The following is an 11,871-nucleotide window of genomic DNA, read 5'->3' as shown; positions in this document are numbered from 1 at the left end:
TAAAGATTTTTAATACATTTCCTTAATGACTTTGAGGAAGTTACCTTTTATTTCTTTTCTTTGAAGTGTTTTCATTAAGAAAGGATGTTGAATTTTGTCAAATGCCCTTTCTGCATCAATTGTCCTAAACTTTTTACATTTTACCTGTTTAATCCTCACAATGATTTTATGAGTCAGGTATTGTTATTCTCACTTAATGAATGAGAACGTGGGAAAAAGATCCTAACAGTTAACATCACGTTATTAGGATGAAGCAGGGCAAGGGAGTCAGCCCAGTTAAGAGTTAATTCCTATAGATGAACTAGCTGAAGGCCTTAGGTAAATGTCTCTTTTCTTAGAAAAAGAAACACATTGAAAAGTTGAAGTTTGTTTTTTAAAATTTGTTTGAACAAAAAAAAAATTCTAAAAAATGAGCCCCTGGTCCTGCAAAATTCTTTAGTCAACAATGATTCAGTGCTCACTATACTTTACTCACTAAGGGGATAAAATGGATATTCACATTTTAGAAAAATAATCACTAACAAAAGAGTGAAACACATTTTTTGTTGTTGTTTCTAATACTCAGTTAACCACAGACTTAAATGAACCATGAAGTTTCTTAAATTGAAGTTTTCCTGTAACCTGATATTTCTGCATATGTAGATGTTAAATGCCAGATAGACAAAATAGCTGGCTGAATACTTTTCTGTTTTTCTCTGTAAGAAGAGTACAACTGACAAGTGTAAAGTATGGCAGAATTTTCTATATAATGACAGACATGATATTTGTGATAAAATAATATATAATAAGATTAAATACATGAAGAAAGAAACTATGAAGTAGCCACTGTCACTTGCTAATGTATCTTGCTCTTTCTGATATTAAAATTTTTATACACAGAATAGAGAGATTACTGTTAATCTATCAATCAAACTTCTGAAGATCAAATAAAATATTTACATATATTCAGAGGACTTCTCCATGAAAAAATTACTCAATGTAATGTAAAAGATAGTTTCATAAACACTCAATGTATTAATGTAACTGTTGGATACTAAAGCGTGAACAAACACTAAAGTTCGGCAGTTAAAGTAAAAAAACCTCGAAGAGCTGATTTCTCAATTGGCATTTGAACTTAAAAGAAAATTTTGGAAAAGCAACGCCATCAAATGCAATCACTTGCTTCCCAAGAACACTTAAAGTGAAGTCTAGCTGCTAAAAAACAGCCACTTTGTGGTCTGAAAACATGACTTGATACAGGATATAACAAGATATTTTCATAAAACATATACACACATACATGTACATATTCCATTCACATATAAAATGATCTAAAAAAATGAAAGCTCTCATAAAGTGACCTTAAAAAACTTTCAAGAGATTAATGTGTTGGGCTAAGAAACTCAGAGATGCTCATCCCATAAAGGCTAGCTTCCCTTGGAAACCACACCCTTGTTAAGAGGTATTAACTGGCTACATATGTTCATATTATATATACCACCTTCTCTCCCTTCTCCTTCATTTACTTCCTCATGCTGTTTTTATTCTGTCCAAAAGTGGTGGTTTGCATAAATATTCAAGGAGAAAATTGCCCTGCTTCATTTTTATTCAGGTCATGCCTTGAGTTGACATCAAATTTATTGTAAGAAGAAAAATACAATATGTGGAGAAAGCTTACTTTTTGTGTATGTTGTGTGTGTTTGTGCATGTATAGCAGGCCACAATTCCGCATATATGTGTGTAAAATTACAGATGTAACGTCAAAAAACCACCTACCAATACTACTATGGCATTTACCTCATATTAATTTTGAATATACTACTTTTGCATGGACAGATGTAGGTGACTCCTCTAATAAAGGAAGTGAGATAAAAATTGCATGTATGGACACAGATTTTCACATAAATCAAATTTAATCCACAAGAATTTGTGTGCTTAAGTTTTTGTGTCGTATAAATGGTCATCATTCCATCTTTCGAAAACATTCGTCTATTCTTGTGCTGCTCTTCTCACTTATCGGCAGGATTTATTTTGAAAATTGTCTTGTTTTATTATTATTTAAAATAGTGTTTTAAAAATATAAGAATAAAACATGATTTTGTTTCCAGCTAGGAAGTCAAAGATTCTTGAAGGTTGGTATCTGATGGAAGATTTAATTAGGTGGCCTGGCCGGGGCCTTAATAAGGTGAGATTCTAGAATGAGCACTTGCCAACCATCTCTGATGGCATTCAGTCACCAAATCAAATTACTAAGGTTCCCTGTCCATGTAAAAAGGAGAAAACAAGCAGGAGAACACAAAGGCTTCAAGTCAAATATTTGATTGCCACTGGAGATGGTCTCAGAAAAATATCACATAGTAAATTAAAGTTACTTTCAAACTTTTTACTGGTAAATTAAAGGTATTTTCAAATCCATCACTGTTGTTATTACTCTACTACAATTCAAACCTTGTCTCTCACTTAGGCCACTGCCACTGTTTCCTACCTGGATTTACTATTCTTTTTTTAATTATCTCTCTACTATCAATTCTGACAGAGTTTTTCCTTTGTAATAATCATAGTAGGGCATCTTCCTTGATATTTATCTGAAAGAAGTTCAAAACAGCACTTTTGATTTCTACTTTCCCCCAAATCATTTCCTTTCTCAGTCTGCAACAGCCTGGTCTTGTTATTTCATTTGCACCACTCCCTAAGATCTATTGTAATCATTGATAATTTTTAAACTTAGGTCATTATTTCCCCATGATTAAAATCCTTTGAAAATACACCATTGCCTTAGAATAAAATCCAAACCGCTTGTCATATGATCTAACCCTATCTAATTCTAAAAAGCAATCTTATGCCCTGTGTGTTTAGAGTAATGAGCATCCACTGGACTTTAGGGATTTTGTATATTCCCTCTTTTATGAACAGCATGTATTTCCTTCAGATCTTTTAATACTCATCCATCAGGTCTTTTAATTCTCATCCATCAGGTCCCAGTTTACATGTTATTTTCTTGGAAAATATTTTCCTGACCACTTAATTTACGTAGTACTCTCCACCATTTTACCATTAATAATATCCTTTGCACCATATGGCCTTTATAAAAATTTACATTTACTTATGTGGTTATTTGATCAATGCTTCTCTCTATCACTTATAGCACTCACACACACTAGAATGTAATTACCAAGAGAAGAGACAGCATGAATCTATGATTCAATATTATATCCCCATTTTTTTATCCCAGAACCCAGAACAGAGCATGTCCTCAATAAATATTTGTTGAAATAAAAAATTACCAGTGTATGCAAAGTCTACCTAGGAAAGTATTCACCATAGTAGAACTGGGAGTGGAGGAAAATAGAAGGTTCAGACAAGCGCTCTCTCTGAAGTCATCCATCAGTGTTTCCTAAAATTCTCTCATCTGGGAGGACACAGTCCTGCTTATCAATTCCCTCCTATGCCAAAAATCTTTTGGGCTTTCTAGACTGTGTTACTACTAGGTAATTCAAGTCAAGGATGATTAGATCTGACTCTTTATAAGAAGATACAATTAAAATGTATCTAACATATTTATAACATGCTTATCCTCTATTTCCAGTTACTCTTCTCAGCTACAGTGACTTTTAGCAAGAACAAAAGTCCAAGAAATAGCAGGTTAAACCACAGACCCAGCTGAAGGTGTAGGCCTGTTTCTATAAAATAAGATTTCAACAGCTTAAAGGTTCTTGGAGTACAAGACAATAGATCTACAAATGAGCATTAATTATTGAAACAAATTCAAATTCATAATCTAAATTCAGTCAATGAACACAATTTAATAATTCACAAAGAAAGGGATATCTGCATCACTGAAATGCCCCAAGTAAAAGCTATTTTCAAATATATATTTTGTTACTCTTAGTGTCTGCAATAATTTAGGTTAGCTACCTGTTTTGAAAAAAATAGACAAGAATTATTTAATGCACCAGACATTAATGATATGTGAATAAAGTAGACAGTAGAACAGACCATGGTGGGCTTTTAATACCATGATCAAAGTTTATATTTTTTATGGACATTATAGTCACTGAAGGATTTTGAGCACAGAAGTGATGAGATCAACTTTTTTTTGAAGTCAGTGATTTTTATCTTTAAAGATAGAAGCAAGTGTTTTGAAAGAATACATGGTTGCTCTATAAGAACTGATCTAGGAGTAATTCACTGGTTTTCCTCTAGGATATCATGGCTTTAAAAAAAAGACAAAACAAAGTGGGATATTCACAATAGTTCAGGCACTGACTCAGTTCGAGCCTGGCTGGGCATCCGTTCTTTAAATAAGTCATAAGCTACAAACTAAGATAAGATTGATTTTTCTGTGTCTTCCCTCTTCTCTTTGAACCATGTTCCCCATGGTATTTTCCCAACAACAATTTTGTTTAATTTTATTTCAGAATGTTAGAACATTTTTGAATCTTAAAAGTGAAGGCCCTCAGCAGATTACATTGATAAACACATACAGGTTTGAATATAAGTCATTGCGATTACTGTGTTCTTTACATTTCATTAACCACTTCAATATTAAACACCACACATATACACACACACCAAACCACATAAAACATTCAGATGCCCTGAAATTGTGGAGGCAGCAATCCCAATATCAGTTCAGAACACATTCTCCCCAACCCCATGCTCAGGTGCCCTCCACTCTAACTCCTGGCCTCCACCCTGACCCCTAGTTCTATGCACTTGCAGACAAACCTTCCCTGACACCAGCACAAGCACATGCAAGAGCTCCTTGCGTGGTCCTAATGACACCACATGGTTCATGATCAAGCATAGCTACTCCACCCTTTCAAAACAGAGGGCCCTTAAATCTTGTTTTTCTAGCGTGCCCTACAAGAATTTGGAACAAGGAGAAATCCCAGCTAATATGGGAATGGAACTGGTGATCAGAGCTCGGCTAGTGGCCCACCTTGAGTCTGGAGACCTGTGTGAGCTGGAACACGGGGTAGGTTAGTTTGTGTGGAGGGCACAAAGGGGCATGGGTTTATATATTAAAACTAAAGAAAAAGGACTACACATTTGGTCTTGTTTCATTTAGACCAAATTATCCTCTGTTTCTATTTCAACAGTACCCTCTAGCCTCATCTTAGCTGGATATGAATCAAGCCCAGAGAGAGAGCACTGTATACTTTAGGAGGAGTAAAGGAAAGCAGCTTTGCTGGTTAAGGGAGAGCCACTTATTCCTCCAGGACATCGCTGGGACAGACAGCATGGGACATACAGAAAAACAGAGGACTGCCCTGAGCAAATGCTTCCCCTCCCAGTAAAATTCCTTAATGTTGTTGTGCTCAAGAGCTAGGTGAGGTGCTGGAACAGGTGAGAAGGAACACTCAACAATTGTGGGCCTTCTTGTCCCATGAACTCTTGTCAAGTACTGACCAAAACCTGAAACATGATGTTTAAAGTGATGAATGCAAAATAATCTATGTGTATAAAACAAAACTGCAGAACCACATGCTAGCTTGGGTTGGATTATAATCTTGTGAAGCACAGAATAACTATTCCGGTACAACCACCCAATTTCTATGAAACAGAGAAGAGCTACGACATGAGCTTAGTTGATCAGAAGACTCATTGAAATGAAAGGGGCAGTAGTACAAAGCCAAGTGATTTTGAGGTCTTCCTTTTGTATGGTCATCAGGATGACCAGGAGTGAGCTGCTGTGGCTCTGATTGTTCTTGAATGAATGTGTATACAAAATAGGATCTTATCTGCATTTAGTTTATAAACACACCCAGTGCTGTCTCTTCCAAATCAAGGAGAGAAAGCAAAAAAAACCCACCACCACACACATGAATACTGCATAGTAGCAAAATGCAAAGAAAAAAGCTACTTTCAGTTTTGGCAACATTAAAATAAAGAGAAATTTAGAAAGTAATGTGGCATTGGTCCCTATTCATAAAATAAAGGTATTTGGGAAAATGACTCTAAATCAGAATTGGTTTGTTTTCTAAAATTCAGGATATCAAGGGTTTTAAAAACAACAATTTTGTCTTTGAAAAGTTCAACGAGTCACGTAACAATTGACATCAAAAAGCTTTCTGATTAAAAGCTCAGCTTTTAAATCACATTTTGTTTCTTCACATTTGGGAATCGAATTGTGTTCTTACTGGAATGTAGTTTATTGCTGGTTGACAGATCTGAAATGGAACGTCTCCAAATGGCAGTGCCTCCCTTTTCACCCTCCCAAGGACCACACCAACAACCAGCTACCAAGTGCAAGTTCTTGCTTCCGTTTTTTGGAGGGGTGGGAGTAGGACCTTCAGGTGTTATCTTTTCCATCTGCTGTTCTAACTTGGAAATACACTCATCTTGATTGCGGACTGTGTCTTTTATGGATTTAATCTCTTTTAAAATCTCATCCAACTTGGCTTCATTTTACATGCTGACTGTATCTGTGGTTTTCTTGGGAATATTGATCAGGTCGCACAGCTTATTTACAGTGGGCTTGCTAACCAGAATGTTCTTTTTTGACCACCTTGAGATCCCTATTTTTGCCTGGAATGAATTCGTGCTTTTTTTTTTTTTTTTTTATGTGGGCAGGCACCGGGAATCGAACCTGGGTCCTCTGGCATGGCAGGCAAGCATTCTTGCCTGCTGAGTCACCATGCCCCCCACCCCCTGCCAAATTCCCTCTTGAGCATATAAAACCCATCCTCCTCTGAGGCTCTTTGCTGCTGGAGGTATTGAGGTAGCGAACATATGGGGATTCATCTGTGATCTCAAAATAGCAGATACTGCTGTTGCCCTTTCCACACAAGTAAATGATAGTGGTGTCAGGATCATAGAAAGGCAGCAACACCCCATTGCTAGTGTCCATTTCATGAAGAATATTTGATTCCTTTATATTTTTTTGGATTTCAGAGAGCCAGCTGCCACCTACTCATGTGGCTGAAAGAGTGGTAAAGACATTCCCTTCAGCCAAAAAGATGGCTCTCATGGTCTTGCTCCTTCATGTGCTTTCTCCTTCTCGGCAAAGATTTCTTGCTTCCTAGGATCAATTCCTCTTACTTTCTTGTCTTTGGGAGTTGTGCAGATCAGACTGCCAGTCCGGTTCCAGCTTACATTGTAAATCTTGTGTGAGTGCATATCATCCAAGTTTATAAGAGCTTCTCCCATCCCCACATTACAGATGATAATTGCATTATCGCAGCCTGCACTAAGAAGCACATTGCAGGCCATCGGATACTAGGCCATGATTCTGACTCTCTTTGAATGGCCTTCTAAAATCACCACAGATTCCATCAGGGAAAGGGTGAGTTCATTTTCTGGGATCTGCCATACCATGACCGTGGAGTCCTCCCAGTCATTATGTGGTCACCAGTCTATGTTGAGCACAGTTTCTGTGTGACCACATACTGTAGGATAGGATTTGTCAATGTGATCAGTTTTGTGCAAAGGGAGCACAAGGCATGCTCCTCTCCCACTCACTTCTATGATTATGGCAACAAATCTGGGATTGAAAGCACAAAAAGAACTATGCTAGGTCACAGTGTCATCAAGACACTGGTTATTTTTCATGGTTTGCCCCAATATATGCAGAAGTTTTCTCTGTGGTACCACTCACCTCATCGTGTCAGGGGCAAAGTGCCAGAGGTGCTGCTGCCACCACCACCTTTGAAGTCCCTGATGTAAACCCCACAACACCTCCACCTGCTGCTGTCTCCTGCTGGACACCCACATTTTAAATTATATTTTAGATAAAGCTCAATTTGTAGGGAGGGAGAAGGTTGGGTTACAGAGAGGTAAGAACAAGCAGCAGATACAGTAATTTGAAAGTTATTATCATATTCTTTTTGAAAAATGGTGAGTATGTGAAACTGTGGTAGTAGGAGTAAACCATATGGATCAAATTTGAATATTGTTTAAGATGTAGAATCAACTGAACCTCCATGGTAAGGAGGTTGGATGTGAGGGATAAAAAAATGGGACAAGTCGAAGATCTCTTCTAGGTGTCTCATTTGGGCAAGTAGGTGTGTGGAGGGGCCACTGCAGCATACTTGAAGGTCACAGGAGGAGGAATGGGTTTGGATAGGAATATCAGATCAGTAACATTGAACCTATGATGGCTGTGAAATACAACAGAAAAAAAAGCTATATGCTGCTTTGTATTGCATTGTAATTCTTTTCTTCCAACCTCCCCCTGTGGAAGCATAAGATTATAGTCTCCTACAAAGTTTAACACAGAGCCAAAACCTGAGCAGGTGCTCAAATATAATTGTTGGTTTGATTTGATATGCATACACGCTAGGTCAAGCCATTCGAAACAGCCATCTGGGCAAGGAGAATGGGAAAGAAGTGGATGTTCATCTAGCCTAACAGAGCATTGCTGTAGTTGGAAAATCATCCCTGCTGACAGTGAAATTCCTTGAGCTGTTGAGCAGATGACTGGAGAGAAGGTGAGTCTATGCCATTTGCAGAGGCAGCTTGGTTGTCATGACTGCGAAATATGCTGCAGCAGAGCTGCCTTTCCTAAACTCACACTTGCTTTTCCTTCCCTGGAACTGTGTTATGGCCAAGACACATCTGTGGCCCTGAAAGAAAAATGAGTCAAGTAACGATGAAGGAACTATCTATTTCTTCACTGTAAATTTAAATAATAGGCAAAAGAGCTCTTCAATTCTGTACCCAATTGCAGCACAGCCCAATCAGCTGCCATTTGTCACAGTAAATGAACTATTTATGGTGTGTTTTAAAATAGGGATTGCATCTCCTACTAAGATGATTTTTACCATACAATAATGCCATATTGTTGCTGTATTTAAAGTACTCATTTTGAATGTACAAGGACTGTGACAGCAGCTTAAGAAAAACTTTTCCACTTGTCATCTTATCACATATCCTCCAGAAGGATGCATGCCCATTTCATTCTCTAAACAGGCAAATGGATTTACCTATAGACAATTAACCTGATTTTTTATACTTTACTCCCCATCAATAGCATAGGCTGCCTAGGTGAGATTCATCCCCACAACTATGCCAGAGTTCTTCACACAAAAATTGGTCTTTCCATGGGGAATGGATGTTTTTTAGTGGCTCAGCCTTGAGACACATGAGATGCCTTTGTTGTCCCAGCGCAAAACTGCAAATAATGCAAGTCCTAGCAGGAGAAAAGCAATACATATTTTGGAATGTTTGGTCAAATTTCCAATCCCAAGAGCTGCATCTTTACATAGGCTGATTCAAGTTCCACCCATAGAATCTAAAGGGCCACATAGATCAGACTAAAAGCCATAAAGAGGCATGGAGACACATAGAAAAAAAATCCTAGCCCTGGCTCTGAAGCTTACTAGCTCAGCAACCTTGGGCAGGTTACTTTATTTCTCTGTATCTTGGTTTTCTCACCAGATGAAAAAGATGGTTTCTATGTTTCTTGTACAAGGAACATAGATACTATTCCTAATCCTATGCTTGGGCAGGGTCCTACTTGATGAGATTGAAAGGCCTAACCTAAAACCTAAGCCGCCCTGAAGTAGTTTTCACATCAGCCAGCCACTGTTTCTGCAATTACCATTGCTAGAATAAATTCTCTGGGTGATTACACACTTACACACATCTGTAAGAATATATCCACCGGAAACTGTCCAAAGGAAATGGAACTCAGGACATCAAAGTCCTTCTACATATTACTGTCCATTAGGTTAAGAGCAAGAAACCAGGAACCTGACATGCATCAATTCAAATTCCGATGTCAACTCTGACAATTACTTGTTATCTGCCCCTGAAAAAGTAATTAAATTCCTCTGCCTCAGTTTCCTCATCTTTAAAATTAGGCTAATAATAACATCAGCTTCATATGGTTGTGGTGACCTGAGGTAATTTCTATAAAAACATTCTCCACTTGGCACAGTCTTTGTCACATACTAAGCACTCAACATATATTAGCAGTGATTGTTGTTAGGGCTTTCTGCATTATCAAAGAATTATTATATTACATACAGGCTAATATCAATGTAAAATATGCTATATTAAATTGCTATGTATAATATGATCTCTGAATGGCATTTATGGGATAACCTGCTAGCTGTGTTGAACATCCCTAATTTCTAACCTTGCAAAATAAGAGAAACTGGCAGTTTTTAGTTCTCACTACCTTGCCAGGTATTCTTTTCCTGTTTGGGATTATGAGCTATATGGGTCGACTTACTTTTCACTTTCTGTAAGGGACATGGAAGGGTATAGGAAGAATCTATCCCTCAACCTTGCCCCACCCTATCCCCAATCTCACAATGTTGTCTGAACTGGTCAATTGCCAGTTCTATTACTTCTGTCTTACTAAGCATATTTCCTAAAAATCCCTGCTCAGCAAAGAAGGTTGGTGGGGTCACATGAACACACTGTTTACTGTGATATCCTCTTTAAAGGAAGACCAAAAGTGGAGGGTATCTATAAATGATGATATACCCTTAAGAAATCAGCTGAAGTGCCTTGCCCTCCAATGTTTTTAAAGCCATCTAAGTGGAAAAGCCACTTGATATGGAGATTTTGGGAAAGATTTTGCATTGAATTTAAATGATAGTTTTCAGATTCATTTTGACACTCTGAAACATCAATATTTCTAAAAAATCTGCATTTTGAAAAATAATGTGTGCATAGCTGAAAAATACATTTTTCGGGGTATGGATTTCCTTACTAGTGTAATGATATACTTTCAATTATTTGATTTTAGAGCAACTAAATATTAATAAGGCTTGAGAAGTTTCCTTAGCCAAATCAACAATCCTTTGCCATTGGAGGAATCTCAGCTGTTTAAGCTCTATTAAAAGATAACTCTCCATTGTTTCCCTTCTATTTCAGTTACACTGACACAGGATCTTTAGTCCACAGTATTCTAATTGCTGAGCTTCCACAGCTGTTATAAAATCCAATCAGTGTTATGCTGCAGAAAACGAAGTGCTCTTAATGTCTTTGGAAAACCAATTTCAAATTTGTTCATAGTATACTTTTTGCATTATTTTTCCTTATGCTATTTTAGATAACAATTTGATTTAAATAATATCTCCTGCTGTGGACTGTAGCATAGATTTTGAATGCCAGACTGCTCAACACTGCATTGATTCCCTCATTCATCATAAACCCATTTCCTGCCTCTTTAGCCAGCATTTTAAAATATCTCCAATTAGATTTCTATTGAAGAAGGGGGTGGGGTAAAGGGAGAGCTCAAAGAAAAAGGTTCCTTAACAAAGGAAGGTTGTTGGAAGGGGAAAAAAGAAAGAGAAGATTTAAGCTACAGAAAGAAATAGAGGTGCTCTGAAAATAAGAGGCAAAGCATTTCTATTTTCTTCTAGACTATAGAAAGTCGACCAAAATGTAAAATAACATTATTTGAATCTAGGCAGGAAAGGAGCTTTTCAAAAGTATGGCTTGTAGGTGTACATTATTTGTAAGAAACTGACCTGCTATATGCAGATGAAATTTGCAGCTGCTCTGGGAAAGGGACTTCAGATACATGTTAATCATTTGCCTGAGTTCTTGAAAGAATTCCCAGGGCTTTTTAGGTGTTTTGCATGCTTTGCATATCCTGTACTTTGAAACAGACAACAAACTCTCCAGTTCATCATTGCAGGAAGCAGCAAACTACTTTACTTTAGTGCGTTTCCACAAATTAATGTCTTTTTAATAGATACATTGGTTAAAGAACATGTACTATTTAGGAGACCATAGATACAATTCTCAGTTATGAATACTCATTTTAAGCCTCTTAGGATAAGGACAGTGGTGAAGGGATTCATGGTCCTAATGCCTACAGTCTAGAATGCAACATGGCTGGATAAGAGTAAGGTTTATTCTTTTTTTCCCTTCCATTCCATTTTCATGGGAAGGCGAAAGCTTTCTTGACCAAAAGAGGGAAGAGAGAAA

At 37.3% G+C, this 11,871-nt stretch overlaps 1 pseudogene; it reads right to left on the bottom strand.

Moving 5' to 3' along the window:
• Positions 1-3,886: 3,886 nt before the first annotated feature.
• Positions 3,887-7,584, bottom strand: LOC143671796 (coronin-1C-like; annotated as a pseudogene).
• Between the last annotated feature and the right edge of the window lie 4,287 nt (positions 7,585-11,871).

This window comes from Tamandua tetradactyla, chromosome X (assembly GCF_023851605.1).
Source record: "Tamandua tetradactyla isolate mTamTet1 chromosome X, mTamTet1.pri, whole genome shotgun sequence".
NCBI classification, from domain to species: Eukaryota; Metazoa; Chordata; class Mammalia; order Pilosa; family Myrmecophagidae; genus Tamandua; species Tamandua tetradactyla.
This window is presented reverse-complemented; position numbering and strand designations above follow the sequence as displayed.